The 23,693-nt window shown below is 41.1% G+C and overlaps 3 pseudogenes; 2 read left to right on the forward strand and 1 right to left on the reverse strand.

Annotated features, from left to right (window-relative positions):
* The first annotated feature begins 432 nt into the window (after nt 1–432).
* Nucleotides 433–3,649, forward strand: LOC110302393 (E3 ubiquitin-protein ligase XIAP pseudogene; annotated as a pseudogene).
* Nucleotides 3,650–4,444: 795 nt separating this feature from the next.
* Nucleotides 4,445–5,922, forward strand: LOC110301945 (cytochrome b5 reductase 4 pseudogene; annotated as a pseudogene).
* A 2,314-nt stretch (nt 5,923–8,236) lies between these two features.
* On the reverse strand, nt 8,237–8,865 carry LOC110301946 (trafficking protein particle complex subunit 1 pseudogene; annotated as a pseudogene).
* Nucleotides 8,866–23,693: the final 14,828 nt, after the last annotated feature.

A 23,693-nucleotide genomic window follows, 5' to 3' on the forward strand; every position in this document is an offset into this window, starting at 1 on the left:
TAATTTCTGTGATTGTGTGAATTCTGGGAACTTTACAGATAGTGTATAAATCCTAGGGTCCTAAGAGAGTTGGTGGGTTTGTTGTTGGTTGGTTACCATTGGTTGAGGTTTGTTAAGTAGTCATGCACAAAGAAACATCAAGAATAAATTGAATACCCTGACAGTGCATATCAAGCTTGCCTTAAGGAACTTGACACCCCTAATCAGCAGGAAGTAGTCTAATGATAATGTCACCTCTTGTCACTTCTGTCTTAGTTAAGGTTTTCATTGCAGTGTAGAGACAACATGGCCAAGGCAACTCTTATAACAGCAACATTTAACTGGGGCTGACTTACAGGTTCAAAAGTTCAGTCCATTATCATCAAGAAGGAAGAATGGGCCATCTTCCTTCTGAGCCCAGTGGAGGCTGCTGAGGGCTCCAGAGTGCTCTCCATGCCGCAGGACCCCGGGATCACCTCGGGATCACGGGTGAGTGGAACACAACATCAGCTCCAAACAATTGCGGAGGGTCGCCATCTTCTGCATGAACCTGGCTGACAGCATCTAGGGCACCAGAGGACTCTCCATGCCACAGGACCCCTAGCACACTCAGGACCTCCTGATCACCTAAGAGCACATGAGCCATAGAAGCAACAGAGCTTCTTGGTCAGGGTTCCCTCAAGCCCTCATCCTCAGCCAGGAGGCGGAGCTGAGACCCAGACCCCGGGGCATATTTCTTGCTGGAGGTAGGGAGGGTTCTAACCCCAGAACTCAGGAGGTAGATAAGACCCCAGACTGTTGGACACCTGCCCTGCAAGAGGAGAGCTTACCTGTAGAGAGTGCTCTGACCACTGGAAATCAGGTGAGAGTTGGACTCCTAGGAGTGCTGACAGAGGTTAAAAGAAGCACAGGAGGATCAAACTCCAATCAGAGACAGCTTGATCGTTAACACCAGAGATTTCCAGATGGCAAGAGGCAAATGTAAGAATCTTACTAACAGAAACAAAGAACACTGGGCATCATCAGAACCCAGTACACCCACCACAATGAGTCCTGGATACTCCAGCACTCCTGAAAAGCAAGACACAGATTTAAAATCATATCTCATGATGGTGGTAGAAGATTTAAAGAAGGGCATTAATAGCTCAATTAAAGAAATACAGGAGAAAAGTGCTAGAGGTAGAAGGCCTTAAAGAGGAAGCACAAGAATCCCTCAAAGAATTACAGGAAAATACTGCTAAACAAGTAGAAGCCCTTAAAGAGGAAATACAAAAGCCCCTCAAGGAATTACAGGAGAACACTGCTAAACAGGTAGAAGTCCTTAAAGAATTACAGGCAAACACTGCTAAACAGGTAGAAGAAACACAAAAATACCTTAAAGAATTACAGGAAAACACAACCAAACAGGCGATGGAATTGAACAAAACAATCCAAGATCTAAAAACGGAAGTAGAAACAATGAAGAAAATCCAAAGTGAGACAACTCTGGAGATAGAAACCCTAGGAAAGAAATCAGGAAACATAGATGTGAGCATCAGAAACAGAATACAAGAGATGGAAGAATCTCAGGTGCAGAATATTCCATAGGGAACATGGACACAACTATCAAAGAAAATGCAGAAAGGATACTAACTCAAAACATCCAGGAAATCCAGGACACAATGAGAAGACCAAAGCTATGGATAATAGGAGTAGATGAGAATGAAGGTTTTTAATTTTTCAACTTAAAGGGCCAGCAAATATCTTCAACAAAATAATAGAAGAAGGGCCAGGCATGGTGGTGCACACTTTTAATCCCAGCACTCCGGAAGCAGAGGCAGGTGGATTTCTGAGTCGGAGGCCAACCTGGTCTACAAAGTGAGTTCCAGGACAGCCAGGGCTATAAAGAGAAAACCTGTCTCGAAAAAACAAAAAAATTAAAAAATATATAGAAGAAAACTTCCCATACCTAAAGAAAAAGATGCCCATGAACATACAAGAAGCCTTCAGAACTCCAAATACACTGGATCAGAAAAGAAATTCCTCCCGACACATAATAATCAGAACAACAAATGCACTAAATATAAAGACAGAATATTAAAAGCAGTAAGGGAAAAAGGTCAAGTAACATATAAAGGCAGGCCTATTAGAATTACACCAGACTTCTCACCAGAGACTATGAAAGCCAGAAGATCCTGGACAGATGTTATACAGACACTAAGAGAACACAAATGCCAGCCCAGGCTACTATACCCAGCCAAACTTTCAATTACCGTAGATGGAGAAACCAAAATATTCCATAACAAAACCATATTATCTTTCCATGAATCCAGCCCTTTAAAGGATAATAACAGGGAAAAAAACCAACACAAGAACGGAAACTACACCCTAGAAAAAGCAAGAAAGTAATCCTTTAACAAAACTAAAAGAAGACAGCCACAAGAACAGATTCCCAACTTTAACAACAAAAATGACAGGAAGCAACAATTACTTTTCTTTGATTTCTCTTAACATCAATGGACTCAATTACCCAATAAAAAGACATAGACTAACAGACTGGCTACACAAACAGGACCCAACATTTTGCTGCTTACAGGAAACTCACCTCAGGGAAAAAGATCAACACAACCTCAGAGTGAAAGGCTGGAAAACAATATTCCAAGCAAATGGTCTGAAGAAACCAGCTGGAGTAGCCATTCGAAAAAAAAAAATTGCTTTCCAACCTAAAGTTATCAAAAAAGACAAGGAGGGCACTTCATACACATCAAAGGTAAAATCTTGCAGGAGGAACTCTCAATTCTGAATATCTATGCTCCAAATTCAAGGACAGCCACATTCATTAAAGAAACTTTAGTAAAGCTCAAATCACACATTTGAGACACTTCCCAACTGCTTCTTTGTTTTGGGCTGGAATGTTAAGTGAGTCTGCTGTGAGTTCTGATAGGAATTTCCCAAATTCAACAAATTCCCCAAGGCATGGAAGAATATAAAGCACGGATGGAATATGGATATTCTCAGTTAGCAAGGAGTAGCTCACGTGAGCTGGATTTTATGCTTTAGGTGAAGGCGATAAAGTGAAGTGCTTTCACTGTGGAGGAGGGCTCACAGATTAGACACCAAGTGAAGACCCTTAGGAACAGCATGCTAACGTATCCAGGGTGGAAATACCTATTGGACGAGAAGGAGCAAGAATATGTAAATAATAGTCATTTAACCCATTCACTTGGGGAATCTTTGGTAAGAACTGCTGAAAAAGAACCATCACTAATTAAAAAAATCGAGATACCATCTTCCAGAATCCTATGGTGCAAGAAGCTGTACGAGTGGAATTTAGCTTCAAGGATATTGAGAAGACAATGGAAGAAAAAGAATCCAAATATCTGAGAGCAGCTATCTATCACTTGAGGTTCTGATTGCAGATCTTGTGAGTGCTCAAAAAGATAATATGCAGGATGAGTCAAGTCAAACTTTGTTGCAGAAAGACATTAGTCCTGAAGAACAGGTAAAGCACCTACAAGGGGAGAAGCTTTGCAAAGTCTGTATGACAGGAAATATTGCTGTCGTTTTTGTTCCTTGTGGACATCTGGTCACTTGTAAACAGTGAGCTGAAGCACTTGACAAATGTCCCATGTGCTACACAGTCATTACGTTCAAGCAAAAATTTTTATGTCTTAATCCAGCATCACAGTAGGCATGTTATGTTCTTCTTACTCTAATTGAATGTGTGATGGGAGCGAACTTTAAGTAATCATCACTGCATTCCTTTAGCATCTGCTCCCAAATGGAAATAAATGTTAACCTCACGGTCAATTTCTGGATCATTCAGGTTATCAGCTGTATCATTTATCCAGTGTTTTACTCAGTTGAAATCTTAGACAAAGAAGCATTTTATAACTATAACTACTCATATGTATATTGGTGATACACTGATTTGGTTTCTATGTATAAGTGATTAATCACCTGCATTTTTCATTCCTTTTGCATAAGCTTAACAAATTGAGTGTTCTGTATAAGCAGGGAGATTTGATTTAATCTGCCCAATCACTTTAATTTGCTTATTGTAAAAAGAGAAAGAACTGTTCACACTGGTGGGAGGATAAACATTGTTTTTAGATGCTTGTTTCTGTGTTTTAGGATTCTGCCCATTTACTTGGAATTTATTGGAATTATAAATGTACTTATATGAATATTTTAAGTGATTTTGCCATATCCTAAAAGATATTGAATAGTAGACTACCATCTAACCAGCATGTACTGACATGGAAAGGCAACACAGATATAGTTAAGTGTAAAATACCAATGGCAAAACACTGTATCTAGTTGGAGCCAAATAAACTTACTTGTGTGTATTTTGTGTCTCCTCAGGACAAAAAGATTTGGAAAGATAAGTATCACATTCCTGACGGACTGTGGTGGGAGCTGGGGTCCCACCAGGGGAGCCTGCCCAGTGGCGGAGCCCGGATGCAGCCCGAGCCGGGGGCCCAGGATGCTGAACGTCCCTTCCCAGGCTTTCCCGGCCCCCCGGCTCCCAGCAGCGCGTCTCCTCCCAGGGGCGCAGCAAGGGTACCTTTAAAACAAAGCAAGAGTCTTATGGTTTGGATCCGATTGACCAAGAGTGGAAAGGACTTAACAGGATTGAAGGGTGGGTTAATTGAAGTAACTGAAGAAGAGCTTAAGAAGCACAATAAGAAAGGAGACTGTTGGGTATGCATAAGAGGGTTTGTTTACAATGTCAGCCCTTATATGGAGTACCATCCTGGTGGGGAGGATGAACTTATGAGAGCCGCAGGAGCGGATGGAACAGATCTTTTTAATGAGGTTCATCGTTGGGTCAATTATGAATCCATGCTGAAAGAATGCCTAGTTGGCAGGATGGCTGTGAAGTCTGCTGTTCCAAAAGACTGTCATGAAGGAAAGAGTCTTAAATGACATGCTTCCCAAGAGCCAAGTGGCAGACACACTGCCTAGGGAAGGCCTCAGTTCTCCAAGCTATGATTGGTTCCAAACAGAGTCTTCAGTCACCATTGTTGTATACACCAAACAAAAGAATATCAATTTAGACTCAATAATCGTTGACCTCCAGGATGACTCCTTGAGAGCAGAAGCAGTCATCAAGGATCATTCTTACCTTGTACGTGTTGGGCTAAGCCATGAAGTTCAAGAAAATTTTTCTGTACGGGTTATTGAAAATGTTGGAAAAATAGAGATTGTCCTACAAAAGAAAGTGTTTCTCGGAAATGTCTTGGTGATCACCTGGAGAAACATGATTCCTTCATTCCAAAGAAAGATGCAGGCTTGTACTACAGACGGTGCCAGTTAATTTCTAAGGAAGATGTCACTCATGACACGAGACTTTTCTGTCTGATGCTGCGTCCAAGTACTCACCTTTAGGTGCCAGTTGGACAACACGTTTACCTCAAGCTCGGTGTCACAGGTGCAGAAATAGTAAAGCCATATACACCCTTGTCTGATTCCTTACTCTCAGATTTTAAAGAACCAGTTCTTTCCCCAAATAAATACATCTACTTTTTGATCAAAATCTATCCTACTCTTCACACCAGAGCTTGATCGTCTTCAGATTGGAGATTTTATTTCTGTAAGCGGTCCTGAAGGCAATTTTAAAGTATCCGAACTCCAGGAAGTAGAAGATCTCTTTCTATTAGCAGCCAGAACAGGATTCACACCAATGGTCACTGTACTGAATTATGCTTTGTCTCACATGTCCAGTCTCAGGAAGGTGAAGTTGATGTTCTTCAATAAAACAGAGGACTATATAATTTGGAGATGTTAGCTAGAGAAGTTGGCATTAAGAGAAAAAAGGTTTGATGTTGAATTTGTTCTCTCGGTACCTTCTCCAGAATGGAATGGCAAACAGGGACACATGTCACAAGCTCTTCTCTCTGAATTTTTGCAAAGAAGTTTAGAAAACTCTAGGGCCTTCCTTTGCATCTGCGGACCAACACCATTTACTGATGAGGGGATATGTTGTAAAGAAGCAATTGTCTTTTATTGGAAATCAAGGCTATGTGCCACACTGCTTTACACTGCTGGCTCACAAGCCTCAGGACATCTCTGCGCTGCAGCGATACTGCTAGGCAGTGGAAACTTCAAACCTTCAGCATGGAAAGACTGGCTACAGAGGGATCTGCACACCCATCCTAACAGAACTCCATTCCTCCCCAATGACTGGTGGTCAGCTGGAGCTGGAGCCAAGTCTTCTTCATTTTCATTCATTTGGTTCTGCACATCTGAGCCATTCGGATGCAGATGGGAACCACAGTCTGCTCATTAAATAGTAGGTTGTCATGACTGTAGGATTTTCATATGCTGTAAAGCAACTGTAATCTCTACAGCTTGTTTCTCAATTTTGCCTCAAAACTAATCTTCCAATACTGAGCTTGCTTGACTGGGAAACTCAGCAGGACTGTTAACCATTCCCCATGCCTTCCCGAGATTACCTCCCCTGAACAAGCTGATGGAGCTGCCTGTCAAGGTGACTCAACCCAGATCAGGATTTGAACTTCATAGCATCTCCCTTGTGGCTTTAGTTCAGACTCATTTCCTTGATTTCTTGTCATTACCATCTTAACGGAATATGTCTTCCTTCTGTTCGAGACCAGGTCTCAATGTGTATCCCTCAGACTTAGAGATCTGTCTGCCTCTACCTCCTGGGTGCTGTGGTTAATGCATCATGCCCCGTTAATGTGCCTTTCATATCAAAAGTGACAAAAGGCTCTTATTTTATCATAGTTTTGTTCTGTAAAATAAAGGCTTTTGTGACCCACATTAAAAAAAAAAGTATCACATTGTCTTAGTTAGGGTTTTACTGCTGTGAACAGACACAATGACCAAGGTAAGTCTTATAAAAAACAACATTTAATTGGGGCTGGCTTACAGGTTCAGAGGTTCAGTCCATTATCATCAAGGTGGGAGCATGGCAGTATCCAGGCAGGCATGGCACAGCAGGAGCTGAGAGTTCTCTGTCTTCATCCAAAGGCTGCTAGTGGAAGACTGACTTCTAGGCAACGAGGGTGAGGACCTTATACCCACCCCCACAGTGACACACCCATTCCAACCAGGCCACACCTATTCCAACAAGGCCACACCTTCAGATGGTGCCACTCCCTGCTCCAAGGATATACTGAAAGAGGAAAATTACTGGACACCTGAACTCTTCAACTCAGGTCCTCTTACCCCTCATCTAGAGACTGTTCCCGGAACACTCCTGAACTTCTCACCCCAGAGTACATTCCTGAACTCTTTACCCCAGAGTACTGTTCCAGGAACATTTTTTAGATAAGGGTCTCCTGGAACAAACCTAGTCCTACCCCTCCTAACTGAAGACTGTTCCAAGAACATTTTTGAGATAGGGGCCTCCTGGTACTACCCCAAAATGTTCCAATAGATCGGGTACATTGCCAAAATATAGGACACGACCCCTTGGTGACGTAAAACTTGTACTTTTCCCCTGGCCTTTTCCTATAAAAGCCTGTGAAAAATTTGGGCCGGGCGTCGATTCTCCTCTACACCATGCTGGGTGTATGAGTTTCGACCCCAGAGCCTCTGGTATATGTGCTTTTTATGTGCTTTCTTGTCGTTGCTGTATTAAATCTTACTCTCTACATCTTAAGTTCGGTCTCAGTGTCTTCTTGGGTGCGCGGCTGTCCCGAGGCTTGAGTGAGTGTCTCCCTTTGGGAGTCTTAGAGTCTTTCAATACAAACCATCACACACATTCCTAAATGTATTTTTTTTCTTCACGGGATGGGGGATGGGTCATATAGAGCCCTTCACCTTTTTTTTTTCATTTTTTTTTCTGCTTGAAGGTTTTTATAAGTATGTATTACTTTTATAATCAGAATTCTTAGTAAATATTTTGCTGGTTTAAAGGCTTAGGCATGTTCAAACATCTGCAAAACTACTTATCACTCAATTTTAGTTTTTCTAATCCAGGAAGGCAGGCCAGTTAACTTTTTGGTGCCAATGTGAACGTTAAATGTTTTTGTTTTACCTGCTTTGTGGGTGGAAAGTATTTCTGAGTGGTGGTTTTCTGACAGGTAGATCATGTCTTTTTATCGTGTTTCAAAATACATATTCCTGATTTTGTAAAATGAACTACAAAATATGTCTCAGATCTTGTAATTAATTAGTAAGGATTCATCCTTAATCCTTGCTAGTTTAAGCCTACCTAAGTCACTTTAGTAAAAGATCTTTTTTTTTTTTTTTTTTTTTTTTGAGGGTGACAAAAAGTTTATTCTGTGTTTCTCACAGTCGTGCAGGGGATAAAACTGGCGAAGACTCCTGTGAGCTTCATTCTTATGACTTGAAGGCAGTGGGTGGTAGGCCTTCAGGGGGAAGCTCTCGGAGACAGGTAGATGGAAGGGCTCACAATGTAACAAGTGAGACGGGCCCAGGCAGTCACAGGTTCTTCTGAGGGGTGAGGTAGGTGTTTCAGCCAGCTCTGGCAGAGAAGAAGGGCAAAGATCGGACATAGGAGTCTAGCCGGGATCGAAAGAGCTCTCTTTGCACAGTTTGTCCCAGCGGGCACAGAGGATTCTTCACAACGAACTCCACATAGAGCGCACTGTAGATATGGTGTAGAACATCTCGGATAGGGTCCACGCCCAAGTCAGTATTCATGACAACCTTGATTCCAGTGGGAGTCTCGTAGTAATGGAATTTGTAACGGCTCGTTTGGAAAGACAGAAAGCCATCCTTCATGTCTAGCGGGGACATCTTGCTGACAAACGAACGAATAGAGAAGAGCATCCCATACATCAGCTTGTACTCCTCTTCCTTAGGGATCCCTGCTTGCTTCTTGCGGTGCCACTCGCTGTAGTGTAGACACACTCCATTCCAGTCAAAAAGGTACAGATTGTGGACAGTCATCGGAATTGCTCTGAAAGAGAGTAAAAAATCTTTTTAACTCAGTATTTTAACCTTCTGTCTGCTTACATAGGTAAATGTAGAAATGTGTTTATATATGGCTTGTAGTTTTAGTGTCTGCTCTCCATGTTGAGATTCTCAATGTCAGTTTGTGTCCTAAAAGTTTCATGTAGTTTTTGCTGTTAGGTGATTAAGAACAAAATGTTCAGGTTTTCATTGTTTTATGTTTGTTTGTTTTTTCACTAGTAATGGTAGTGAATACTTTAAAAATATTTTCTCAAGATTCTTAAACTTTGGAAATTGTAACATACTGACAAGAGCAGTTGTTTGAATATTTTTAACAATTTGAATAAGTCAATATGAATACAATCAAAAGCTAAAGTGTTTCATAGAACACGGGATTTACCTTAAGTAATTGTCATGTCTACCTCTTGTAAAGACTGTGGTCTATTTTCCTACAGAGATCAGTTTGAGAGTGAAACTCTTACAATTTAGACTTTTGTTATATTTTCTAAAAGAAAGAGTATTGTTAGGTTCTCCTAACCTCTGTTGGCTACTGTGGTAAGTAATGTTATTTTAATTGCAAATTTAAATAGAAACCAACAGAATTAAGTAGTCTGACTGCCCTCTTTTCTTGTTGTTTTGTCTATGAAAATCTTTCATTCTGTATAGTGTCTTCTGCTTAGGTTCAGTTATATATTCATTAGGTTACATTTTATCTCAGTTGACTAAGATTTCGATTTCAATTTCAACTTCAATTTGTATTTTAAGCATTCTTCCAGGGAATAAAAGTGTTAGTTTGAAAAATTGTTTACAAGGCACTTCAGGTACAAGTCATATAGGTAGTTTGTTTAATCTAGTTTTTAGCCAAGGACTTAAGGACTGAATGTTTTCAAATAAGGCTTTTCTTGTTCTCAGAGCCTCAGTTCATTAAAACTCTTTTAAAACCTATGTACTAAGAGTTAAGCAAGACCGCTTTTCTCTTCTTCCGGAGTTGTGAAATTGAATTCATGAAGCTGATGTGGCTAACAAGTTTATTTTAGGAACTGTTTAGAAAATGCTGTTGCTTCAGGTTCTTAAATTCATAGCACTCTAATTCTAATCAAATTATTGGAGACTTAGCAGAGTTGGTCTGAAATCCCACAAAAAAAAAAAAAAAATACCCCACTGGATCCTTTCCAGTATGGTTGTGTAAAAAAATGGTCACTTGGAAGGTCACAGTATAACCAGCTCTGAATCGCCACCCCTAAGAGGGTTCTCAGTGTCTGCATGCTGATGGTCTTCTTCTATATAAAGTTCACTCTAGGATTTTGAGGTAACCACCATTTTACCACATATTAGTCATGTGAAATTTGAAGTTATTTTGCAATAGTTACTTTTATTTGTTATTTACTGTGTTGATCAAAATTTTGTGAGTGTTTAGCATTTATTAAAGTATTGTCTTTCCTCCTAGACCTTTGCATCTTCCTGTAGTTAGGGGTAGAGGTGAGGTGAGTGGAGTAAGTGAGTACAGTGTGATCTCGCTGTGGTAGGACAGTTTGTTGTCTTGTTATTTACGGTGTGTTTATCTGGTTTTTATTTTTGTAAGAAAGATTTATATTTTAAGCTCTCTGAATGCAAACTGAAACTCCAGATTTAGTTGCATGCATTCTTCCCATTAGATCTAAATCTTGTACTGCTGGGTACTGAGATGTCAAATCTTTTAAGTTCAGACTCCATTTTGCCGAATCTGACCAAAGTTTAAACTCAGATAAACTAACAGGCTTCCAAGTTGCTCCCAAACAAAACCTGAGCCTAGCTCCAGTCTCTATGTTAATCCCCAAGAAGACCAGAGTTTCCAGGTTATACTCTCAACAAGACCAGTGTCTCTAGGTTATTCCCCCAACAAGCCTGCATCCCAGGTTACAAGCCCACCCCTTGCCTAATGACCACCAGTGCAGAGGGGAGCAAAAGTTAAATTTATGATATGAGTACCAGCACCAGGCAATTTTGTAAAGTAGCTTTCTAATTAGATGCTTGCACTTTTACTCCCTGTTTACTGCTTACTATAAAGCCTTGCCCCATAGACATTTGGGGCTCCCCCACCACCAAAACCACCCTGTGTGATGGTGGTGCATTGGGGAAGCCCAAGCTAACTCAAATGGAATAAAGACCCTGCTGTGAGTTGCATCTGATCAGCTCCTGTCAGTTTTTTGGGAATTACTAACTTTTCCCTAGCACAACAGTACCTAGATACTGAATAAAGGAAGAGGAGAAATGAAGTAGACTGTCACTGGTATTAGAGAAACAAGAAAATGGATGGAGAAATATTTGACAGATATCATTTCAGTCAAATATTCTCTTTTTAAAAAGGTAGCCATCAGTGAAGAAAAGAACTAGTCAAATAGGCTTGGCAACCTGAATTCAGATCCCCAGAACCCACATAAAAGCTGAGTGCAGTCAGATGGTGGTAGCACACTCCTTTAATCCCAGCATTTGGGAGGCAGGAATAGACAGATCTCTGTGGGTTTAAAGCCAGCCTGATCTACAGAGCAAGTTCCAGGACAGGGAATCCTGTTTCACAAAACAAAACAAAACAAAACAAAACAAAACAAAACAAAACAAACAAAAAGCTGAGTGCACTAGCCCAAGCACCTGTAATCCCAGAATGCCTACATGAAACAGGAAGTAGCTAGGAGAATGTCCCGAAGCTCATGGCCAACTAATTGCTTATATATAAATGAAGAAGCACCAAAGTTACCCACTGCCCCAACACATGTACCATGGCAGGTATCCACTTACACCAGGAACACACATGTACCATGGCAGGTATCCACTTACACCCAGGCACATACACAAAAGAGAGGAAAAACAAGAGTATTAAAAACAAGAAGAGGATCTTTGACTAAAGCTTAAAAGAGGGCCTGGAAACTAACTCAGCTGTTGAGAGTACTTGCTGCTTTTTCAGAGGACTTAGGTTCAGTTTCCAGCACCCACATGATGGCTCACAAGAACATGTAATTCCAGCTCTGATGCCCTCCTCCAGCCTCCAGGAATGCCTGCACGCATGTACACATACACAGTCATACATGTCTACATATAAAAAAATAATTACCTTTAAAGCTTAAATGAAACTCTTATGTTAACTTTTACTCAGTTATTTGTTTCTCTGTATGCATCTTGCAACAAAGCTATAAATTGTAATAAATAAATAGTTTGATCCTTTAAAAATATTTAAATTACCTTTTCAAAAACTAGAAAAAAAACTCTTACTAAATTCAGTTGAGTTTTTCTAATAGAACACTCAACTTATTCCCATCTTAATATTTTCATTTGGCTCTGAAACATTTAGCACCATGTAGATTTCTTCCTTACATTCTAAAATCACAGACTATCAGAGCTAGAAATGACCTTAGAAAGCCATTTATTCACACCACCACCACCTTCATTTTATTGTTGAGGCAGAGGCAACTACTCAAGGAGAGTTAATTGGCTCGAAGTTATATTTCTAAGTAATAATAGATTCCTTACTGGGGCATAGTTTGAGGTTGAAAAATCTCACCATATCAGCCACTTTTCCTGGAAGACTCAGGTGTTTTAAAACTCTTCATTCTATTACACTCTTTTCACTGCACAGTAAGTGGTGCTTTGTAGTTTCCACAGTAGGACAGTTGCTGATACTTTCAAATTAAACAATATGACAGTAATGCTTGAGTGGTAAAGTTCTCGTTTGGAGGCTGACATTTGCAGATGTGAGTGCAGCTGTTTGGCATTTACTGTGTGTTTATGTATTATTAATGAGCATTTAAGATTACTGTGTATGAGACAAAGTTTGGAGCTAAGACGAAAGGATGGACTATCTAGAGACTAACCCACCTGGGGTCCATACCAATAGAAGTGGATGCTCACAGTCATCTATAAGATGGAACATAGGGCCCCCAATGGAGAAGCTAGAGAAAGCACCCAAGGAGCTGAAGGAGTCTGCAACCCTATAGGTGGAACAACAATATAAACTAACCAGTACCCCCAGAGCTTGTGTCTAGCTGCATATGTAGCAGAAGATGGCCTAGTCGGCCATCACTGGGAAGAGAGGCCCCTTGGAATTGCAAACTTTATATGCCCCAGTACAGAGGAATGCAAGGACCAAGAAGTGGGAGTGGGTGGATAGGGGAGCGGGGCGGTGGGAGGGTAAAGAGAACTTTTAGGATAGCATTTGAAATGTAAATAATGAAAATTTCTAATAAAAAATAAAATAAAAAATATTTCATATTGAAAAAAAAGACTACTGTGTAAATATATTTTATCCTGTCTGCACTTACCAACAAACTTACTTTTTTAAATTTGATGTAATAATGGTTTTAATGTAATTTCTGGTTTTGCACTTTTATTATACTTTACCTGAAAGAATGATCAATTCTCTTGTCATGTTGTTATACTATACTTGTGAATACAATTTTATGACACCTTTTTGTTCATTTAATGTCTACCTTTCTTTCATTATGGAAACTTATGAGAATTGCTTTCTTCTCTATAATCTGTCATTTGTTGTAGATTAAAGCTTATTTTTCTGTGAATAAGACTTATTTAAAAAGCACTATTCTTTAAAATGTTAAAAAATAATTCAATATTCTAAAATTTTCATTACACTGTTATTGTCCAAGATTTCCCTCAACATGTGTTGAAGGTGATATATTTTCTTCAGTGCATATATTTTGTTTCTTTGTTTAAAATCTAATATATTTAGTTTTATGGACTTATATCATTAAGGTATATGTCTACTTTATGACACTACCATGCTGTTTTTATTACCATGCTGTTTTATGGCTCCGGGATTGTTTTGGTTATCGTTGATCTTTTAGGTTTCTATATTAACTTAAAGATTTGTCTCAGTGTCTGCCAAGAACATCTGTTGCATCTCATTGGCATTGTACTGAATCTGTAGGCCCATTTAACAACATTGATTATTCTAATCCATGAGCATGGGAGGTTTCTTCATCTTCCAGTGTCTTCCTCAGTTTCTTTCTTGAATGGCCTCACGTTTTTATTGTAGAAGTTTGTCATAGAAGTCTTTCATTTCCTTGGTTAAATGTATTTGCCTGTGTGTGTGCTGTATATGGGGTGGTTTCATTGATTTCTTTTTCAGTATGTTTGATTGATATATAGGAAGACTATTAGTTTTTGTTTTAACTGTGTGGTGCTTTGAATAAGAATGATCCCCATAGAACTTTTTGTTTAAATAATTCTTCTCCACAGGGGAAGCTGTTTGGGAAGAATTAGGTGGTGTCACTGTGTTGCAAGAGTTGTGACACAGGGATGAGTTTTGAGGTTTCAAAAGCCTCCTCCCGTGCACAGTGTACTCTCTGCTTCCTGACTACAGATTAAAATGTGAATTCTCACCTGTTTTTGTCTCTTTGCCATCATGGTTTCAAACCTCTGCAATCCTAACTTCAAATACTTTTTTTTTTAACAGACTAAATAGGTTTTATTGAGGACTACATGTGTATATACATATATGCATATAAGAACAATTAGTGGCTCGGGACCTGAGACTGCATTAGTTAGGGAAGCAGAAACCGGCCTGAGTAGGAACACAGGCCTCATCCGGCTGGATCAGCGCCGGGGTAGCGGGAGCGCAGGGTTGCCTGACACCCACCAGCTACCCACGACCCCCGCCGCAGGATTTTGGGACTGCTGGTGAGTGGAACACAGCTTCTGCTCCAGTCCAATCACGTGGGACCTGAGACTGCATTAGTTAGGGAAGCAGAAACCGGCCTGAGTAGGGCCACAGGCCTCATCCGGCCGGATCAGCGCCGGGGTAGCGGGAGCGCAGGGTTGCCTGACACCCGCCAGCTACCCACGCCCCCCGCCGCAGGATTTTGGGACTGCTGGTGAGTGGAACACAGCTTCTGCTCCAATCCAATTGCGCGGGACCTGAGACTGCATTAGTTAGGGAAGCAGAAACCGGCCTGAGTAGGGCCACAGGCCTCATCCGGCTGGACCAGCGCCGGAGTAGCGGGAGCGCAGGGTTGCCTGACACCCACCAGCTACCCACGACCCCCGCCGCAGGATTTTGGGACTGCTGGTGAGTGGAACACAGCTTCCATTCCAGTCCAATCACGCGGGACCTGAGACTGCTCTGGTTGGGGAGAGAGAAATCCGGCCTACATAGGGCCACAACCCTCTTCCGGTCAGAAAAGCACCGGGGCAGCTGGGACGCAGGGTCGGCTGACACTCACCAGCTACCCACAACACCCACCACAGGATCTTAAGACTTCTGGAGAGTGGAACACAGCTTCTGCTCCAATCCAATTGCACGCGGGACCAGAGACTGCATTAGTTAGGGAAGCAGAAAAACGGCCTGTGTAGGACCACAGGCCTCTTCCGGCTGGACCAGCACCGGGGTACCGTCAGCTACCCACGACCCCCACCGCAGGATTTAGAGACTGCTGGTGAGTGGAACACAGCTTCTGCTCCAATCTTTAAACAGTGACAACGATAACAACTAACCCCAGAGATTACCAGATGGCGAAAGGTAAACGTAATAATCTTACTAACAGAAACCAAGACCACTCACCATCATCAGAACCCAGCACCCCCACTTCGCCCAGTCCAGGGCACCCCAACACACCGGAAAAGGTAGACACGGATTTAAAAGCATATCTCCTGATGATGATAGAGAACTTCAAGAAGGACTTTAATAACACACTTAAAGAAATGCAGGAGAACACTGCTAAACAGGCAGAAGACAATAAAGAGACAGCACAAAAATCCATTAAAGAATTGCAGGAGAACACTGCTAAAGAGTTACAAATCCTTAAAGAAAAACACGATAACATAATCAAACAGGTAGAAGTCCTTACAGAAAAACAGGAAAACACATCCAAACAGATGATGGAAATGAACAAAACCATACTAGACCTAAAAAGGGAAGTGGACACAATAAAGAAAACCCAAAATGAGGCAACACTGGAGATAGAAACCCTAGGAAAGAAATCTGGAACCATAGATACGAGCATCAGCAACAGAATACAAGAGATGGAAGAGAGAATCTCAGGTGCAGAAGATTCCATAGAGAACATCGGCACAACAATCAAGGAAAATGTAAAATGCAGAAAGATCCTAACTCAAAACATCCAAGAAATACAGGACACAATGAGAAGACCAAACCTACGGATAATAGGAGTGGATGAGAATGAAGATTTTCAACTCAAAGGACCAGCAAACATCTTCAACAAAATTATAGAAGAAAACTTCCCAAATCTAAAGAAAGAGATGCCCATGAACATACAAGAAGCCTACAGAACTCCAAATAGACTGGACCAGAAAAGAAATACCTCCCGACACATAATAATCAGAGCAACAAATGCTCTAAATAAAGATAGAATACTAAAAGCAGTAAGAGAAAAAGGCCAAGTAACATATAAAGGCAAGCCTATCAGAATTACACCAGATTTTTCACCAGAGACTATGAAAGCCAGAAGATCCTGGACGGATGTTATACAGACACTAAAAGAACACAAATTCCAGCCCAGGCTACTATACCCAGCCAAACTCTCAATTAACATAGATGGAGAAACCAAAGTATTCCAGGACAAAACCAAATTCACACATTATCTCTCCACGAATCCAGCCCTTCAAAGGATAATAACAGAAAAAAACCAATACAAGGACAGGAACCACGCCCTAGAAACAACAAGAAGGTAATCCCTCAACAAACCTAAAAGAAGACAGCCACAAGAACAAAATGCCAACTTTAACAACAAAAATAACAGGAAACAACAATTACTTTTCCTTAATATCTCTTAATATCAATGGACTCAACTCCCCGATAAAAAGACATAGACTAACAAACTGGCTACACAAACAAGACCCAACATTTTGCTGTTTACAGGAAACTCATCTCAGAGAAAAGGATAGACACTACCTCAGAATGAAAGGCTGGAAAACAATTTTCCAAGCAAATGGCATGAAGAAACAAGCTGGAGTAGCCATTCTAATATCTGATAAGATTGACTTCCAACCCAAAGTCATTAAAAAAGACAGGGAGGGACACTTCATACTCATCAAAGGTAAAATCCTCCAAGAGGAACTATCAATCCTGAATATCTATGCTCCAAATACAAAGGCAGCCACATTCATTAAAGAAACTTTAGTAAAGCTCAAAGCACACATTGCACCTCATACAATAATAGTGGGAGACTTCAACACACCACTTTCACCAATGGACAGATCATGGAAACAGAAATTAAACAGGGACACAGTGAAACTAAGAGAAATTATGAATCAAATGGATCTGGCAGATATCTACAGAACATTCTATCCTAAAACGAAAGGATATACCTTCTTCTCAGCACCTCATGGTACCTTCTCCAAAATTGACCACATAATTGGTCACAAAGAAGGCCTCAACAGATATAAAAATATTGAAATTGTCCCATGCATCCTATCAGATCACCATGGACTAAGGCTGATCTTCAATAACAAAATAAATAATAGAAAGCCAACCTTCACGTGGAAACTGAACAACACTCTTCTCAATGATACCTTGGTCAAGGAAGGAATAAAGAAAGAAATTAAGGACATTTTAGAGTTCAATGAAAATGAAGCCACAACATACCCAAACTTATGGGACGCAATGAAAGCATTTCTAAGAGGAAAACTCATAGCTATGAGTGCCTCCAAAAGGAAACTAGAGAGAGCACACATTAGCAGCTTGACAACACACCTAAAAGCACTAGAACAAAAGGAAGCAAATTCACCCAAGAGGAGTAGACGGCAGGAAATAATCAAACTCAGGGGTGAAATCAACCAAGTGGAAACAAGAAAAACTATTCAAAGAATCAACCAATCAAGGAGCTGGTTCTTTGAGAAAATCAACAAGATAGATAAACCCTTAGCCAGACTCACTAGAGGGCACAGGGAAAGCATCCTAATTAACAAAATCAGAAATGAAAAAGGAGACATAACAACAGATCCTGAAGACATCCAAAACACCATCAGATCCTTCTACCAAAGGCTATACTCAACAAAACTGGAGAACCTGGATGAAATGGAGAAGTTCCTAGACAGATACCAGGTACCAAAGTTGAATCAAGATCAGGTTAATGATCTAAACAGCCCTATATCCCCCAAAGAAATAGAAGAAGTCATTAATAGTCTCCCAACTAAAAAAAGCCCAGGACCAGATGGGTTTAGTGCAGAGTTCTATCAGACCTTCAAAGAAGATCTAATCCCAGTTCTTCACAAACTATTCCACAAAATAGAAACAGAAGGTACTCTACCCAACTCATTCTATGAAGCCACAATTACTCTGATACCTAAACCACAAAAAGACCCAACAAAGATAGAAAACTTCAGACCAATATCCCTTATGAATATTGATGCAAAAATCCTCAATAAAGTTCTTGCTAACCGAATCCAAGAACACATCAAAACAATCATCCATCCTGACCAAGTAGGTTTCATCCCAGGGATGCAGGGATGGTTCAATATACGGAAATCCATCAACGTAATCCAGTATATAAACAAACTCAAAGACAAAAACCACATGGTCATCTCCTTAGATGCGGAAAAAGCATTTGAGAAGATCCAACACCCATTCATGATAAAAGTCTTGGAAAGATCAGGAATTCAAGGCCCATACCTAAACATGATAAAAGCAATCTACAGCAAACCAGTAGCCAACATCAAAGTAAATGGTGAGAAGCTTGAAGCAATCCCTCTAAAATCAGGGACTAGACAAGGCTGTCCACTTTCTCCATACCTATTCAACATTGTACTTGAAGTCCTAGCCAGAGCAATTCGACAACAAAAGGAGATCAAAGGGATACAAATTGGAAAAGATGAAGTCAAAATATCACTTTTTGCAGATGATATGATAGTATATATAAGTGACCCTAAAAATTCCACCAGAGAACTCCTAAGCCTGATAAACAGCTTCGGTGAAGTAGCTGGATATAAAATTAACTCAAACAAATCAATGGCCTTTCTCTACACAAAGAATAAACAGGCTGAGAAAGAAATTAGGGAAACAACACTGTCTTAGTCAGGGTTTCTATTCCTGCACAAACATCATGACCAAGAAGCAAGTTGGGGAGGAAAGGGTTTATTCGGCTTACACTTCCCTGCTGCTGTTCATCACCAAAGGAAGTCAGGACTGGAACTCAAGCAGGTCAGGGAGCAGGAGCTGATGCAGACGCCATGGAGGGATGTTCTTTACTAGCTTGCCTCCCTGGCTTGCTCAGCCTACTCTCTTATAGAACCCAAGACTACCAGCCCAGGAATGGTTCCACCCACAAGGGGCCTTTCCCCCTTGATCACTGATTGAGAAAATGCCTTACAGTTGGATCTCTTGGAGGCATTTCCTCAACTGAAGCTCCTTTCTCTGTGATAACTCCAGCTGTGTCAAGTTGACACAAAAATAGCCAGTACAATTGACCCCTTGTCAACTTGACACACAAACACATCACTAGTAAGCCTCAACCCTTACATTCTTATTCATCCCCAAGATCTAAATAACTTTAAAAGTCCCACAGTCTTTACATATTCTTAAAATTTCAATCTCTTTAAAATATCCATCTCTTTTAAAATCCAAAGTCTTTTTACAATTAAAAGTCTCTTAACTGTGGGCTCCACTAAAACAGTTTCTTCCTTCAAGAGGGAAAATATCAGGGCATAGTCACAATCAAAGCAAAAATCAATCTCCAACCGTCCAACGTCTGGGATCCAACTCACGATCTTCTGGGCTCCTCCAAGGGCTTGGGTCACTTCTCCAGCCATGCCCTTCGTAGCACACACGTCGTCCTCTGGGCTCCAGATGCCTGTACTCCACTGCTGCTGCTGCTCTTGGTGGTCATCTCATGGTACTGGCATCTCCAAAACACTGCATGACCCCTTTAGTCCTGGGCCTTCAATTGCAACTGAGACTGCACCTTCACCAATGGCCTTCCATGGCCTCTCACAGTGCCGAGCCTCAGCTGCTCTGTGTGACCCCTTCATGCCTTCAAAACCAGTACCACCTGGGTGACCCTTACACATTACCAAGTCCCACTGCAGAAGGAGTACAACCTTGCCTATCTCTGGAACACAGCCTCTTTGTGCTTTCAGAAAACACTTCCCAGAAGATGTCACCTCAACGATGCTGGTCTCTTCTTAATCACCGCTAATTTCTTAGCTCCAGCTAACCAGCATCAATAGTCCCAGTAATGCAAAGTTTTTGCTTTAGTAGTTCTGATATCTTGTTAATCACAGCTGATTCTTCAGCCCCAGCTAACCAGAACTACAAAATCTTCACAATAAAAACAGCAATGGCCCTGAAGAGAGTCTTTAATTTTCCCCCTGAAATTTCACAAACCAGGCCTCCATCTTCTGCACTGTTCTCAGCATTATCTTCCAAGCTCCTACACAACATCTTATAGAGCTCTTAACAACGAATGGATCTTCAAGCCCAAAGTTCCAACGTCCTTCCACAGTCCTCCCCAAAACATGGTCAGGTTGTCACAGGAATACCCCACTCTGCTGGTACCAATTTGTCTTAGTCAGGGTTTCTATTCCTGCACAAACATCATGACCAAGAAGCAAGTTGGGGAGGAAAGGGTTTATTCGGCTTACACTTCCCTGCTGCTGTTCATCACCAAAGGAAGTCAGGACTGGAACTCAAGCAGGTCAGGGAGCAGGAGCTGATGCAGACGCCATGGAGGGATGTTCTTTACTAGCTTGCCTCCCTGGCTTGCTCAGCCTACTCTCTTATAGAACCCAAGACTACCAGCCCAGGAATGGTCCCACCCACAAGGGGCCTTTCCCCCTTGATCACTGATTGAGAAAATGCCTTACAGTTGGATCTCTTGGAGGCATTTCCTCAACTGAAGCTCCTTTCTCTGTGATAACTCCAGCTGTGTCAAGTTGACACAAAAATAGCCAGTACAAACACCCTTCTCAATAGTCACAAATAATATAAAATATCTTGGCGTGACTCTAACTAAGGAAGTGAAAGATCTGTATAATAAAAACTTCAAGTCTCTGAAGAAAGAAATTATACAAGATCTCAGAAGATGGAAAGATCTCCCATGCTCATGGATTGGCAGGATCAACATTGTAAAAATGGCTATCTTGCCAAAAGCAATCTACAGATTCAATGCAATCCCCATCAAAATTCCAAATCAATTCTTCAACGAATTAGAAAGTGCAATCTGCAAATTCATCTGGAATAACAAAAAACCTAGGATAGCAAAAACTCTTCTCAAGGATAAAAGAACCTCTGGTGGAATCACCATGCCGGACCTAAAGCTCTACTACAGAGCAATTGTGATAAAAACTGCATGGTACTGGTATAGTGACAGACAAATAGACCAATGGAATAGAATTGAAGACCCAGAAATGAACCCACACACCTATGGTCACTTGATCTTCGACAAGGGAGCTAAAAACATCCAGTGGAAGAAAGACAGCATTTTCAACAAATGGTGCTGGCACAACTGGTTGTTAACATGTAGAAGAATGCGAATCGATCCATTCCTATCTCCTTGTACTAAGGTCAAGTCTAAGTGGATTAAGGAACTTCACATAAAACCAGAGACACTGAAACTTATAGAGGAGAAAGTGGGGAAAAGCCTTGAAGATATGGGCACAGGGGAAAAATTCCTGAATAGAACAGTAATGGCTTGTGCTGTAAGATCGAGAATTGACAAGTGGGACCTCATGAAACTACAAAGCTTCTGCAAGGCTAAAGACACCATCAATAAGACAAAAAAACCACCAACAGATTGGGAAAGGATCTTCACCTATCCTAAATCAGATAAGGGACTAATATCCAATATATATAAAGAACTCAAGAAGGTGGACTCCAGAAAGTCAAATAACCCCATTAAAAAATGGGGCTCAGAACTGAACAAAGAATTCTCACCTGAGGAATACCGAATGGCAGAGAAGCACCTGAAAAAATGTTCAACATCCTTAATCATCAGGGAAATGCAAATCAAAACAACCCTGAGATTCCACCTCACACCAGTCAGAATGGCTAAGATCAAAAATTCAGGTGACAGCAGATGCTGGCGAGGATGTGGAGAAAGAGGAACACTCCTCCATTGTTGGTGGGATTGCAAGCTTGTACAACCACTCTGGAAATCAGTCTGGCGGTTCCTCAGAAAATTGGACATAGTACTACCGGAGGATCCAGCAATACCCCTCCTGGGCATATATCCAGAAGATGTCCCAACCGGTAAAAAGGACACATGCTCCACTATGTTCATAGCAGCCCTATTTATAATAGCCAGAAGCTGGAAAGAACCCAGATGTCCCTCAACAGAGGAATGGATACAGAAATTATGGTACATTTACACAATGGAGTACTACTCAGCTATTAAAAAGAATGAATTTATGAAATTCCTAGCCAAATGGATGGACCTGGAGGGCATCATCTTGAGTGAAGTAACACAATCACAAAAGAACTCACACAATATGTATTCATTGATAAGTGGATATTAGCCCAAAACTTAGGATACCCAAGATATAAGATACAATTTGATAAACGCATGAAACTCAAGAAGAATGAAGACCAAAGTGTGGACACTGTGCACCTTCTTAGAATTGGGAACAAAACACCCAGGGAAGGAGTTACAGAGACAAAGTTAGTAGCTGTGATGAAAGGATGGACCATTTAGAGACTGCTGTATCCAGGGATCTGTCCCATAATCAGCTTCTAAATGCTGACACCATTGCATACACTAGCAAGATTTTGCTGAAAGGACCCAAATATAGCTGTCTCTTGTGAGACGATGCCGGGGCCTAGCAAACACAGGAGTGGATGTTCACAGTCAGCTATTGGATGTATCACAGGGCTCCCAATGGAGAAGCTAGAGAAAGTACCCAAGGAGCTAAAGGGATCTGCAACCCTATTGTTGGAACAACATGATGTACTAACCAGAACCCTGGAGCTCTTGTCTCTAGCTGCATATGTATCGAAAGATGGTCTAGTCGGACATCAATGGAAAGAGAGGCCCATTGGACTTGCAAACTTTATATGCCCCAATATAGGGGAATGCCAGGGCCAAAAGAATGGGAATGGGTGGGTAGGGAAGTGGGGGGCGCTATGGGGGACTTTTGGGATAGTATTGGAAATGTAATTGAGGAAAATATGTAATAAAAATATATATAAAAAAAAAGAACAATTAGTGAAAAGATGCCATGAATTTAGAGGAGAACAAGAAGAGGAATATGGAAAAGATTAGAGGGAGGTAGGGAAGAGGAAAATGAGTAATTCTATTGTAATCTCAAAAATAAAAGATGAAAACTGGTGAAAAGTTTATTATTTTGCAATAAAAACGTAGTACATTTACATTTCAATACATTTATTTGTGGGTAAGGTGTGTGTGGAGGTCAGAGGGCAACTTGGAGGATTTAATTCTCTTCTTCTCCCCTGTGTGTCCCAGGGATCACACTCAAGTCCTCCAGCTTGGAGACAACAACTTTTATCCACTGAGACATCTCACCATCCTGTATACCTTTTCCCCATAAGGAAATTATTTCAGCAAAGCAGATGAAATACAGCAGCGACGATGCTGTTTGTGATCGGGGGTGAGAAAGCTTGACACATTTTATGTGATGTGGATGGCAGTATTCTCCATGTGAGATGAGCAGAAGTCAGCCTTGGCTGTGGTGTTGGACCACCTCCGTGCCCTTCTGCCTCCTCTCTCAGTCTCCTGTGCTCGCCTACTAGATACCTGGGTGGGTTCAATTCACATGGGTGCTATCCAGAAGGTACAAGTCAAATGCTTCTCATCCCTAAATCTGCTCCTAAACAGATTAGGCAGAAGGGAATGGAAAGATGTCAATCCTATTTGTTGCATGGATATTAGCACCCTATATTGTTTACCCTT

Source organism: Mus caroli, unplaced genomic scaffold, assembly GCF_978045245.1.
Source record: "Mus caroli unplaced genomic scaffold, Mus_caroli_1 scaffold_12, whole genome shotgun sequence".
In the NCBI taxonomy this organism is placed as follows: domain Eukaryota; kingdom Metazoa; phylum Chordata; class Mammalia; order Rodentia; family Muridae; genus Mus; species Mus caroli.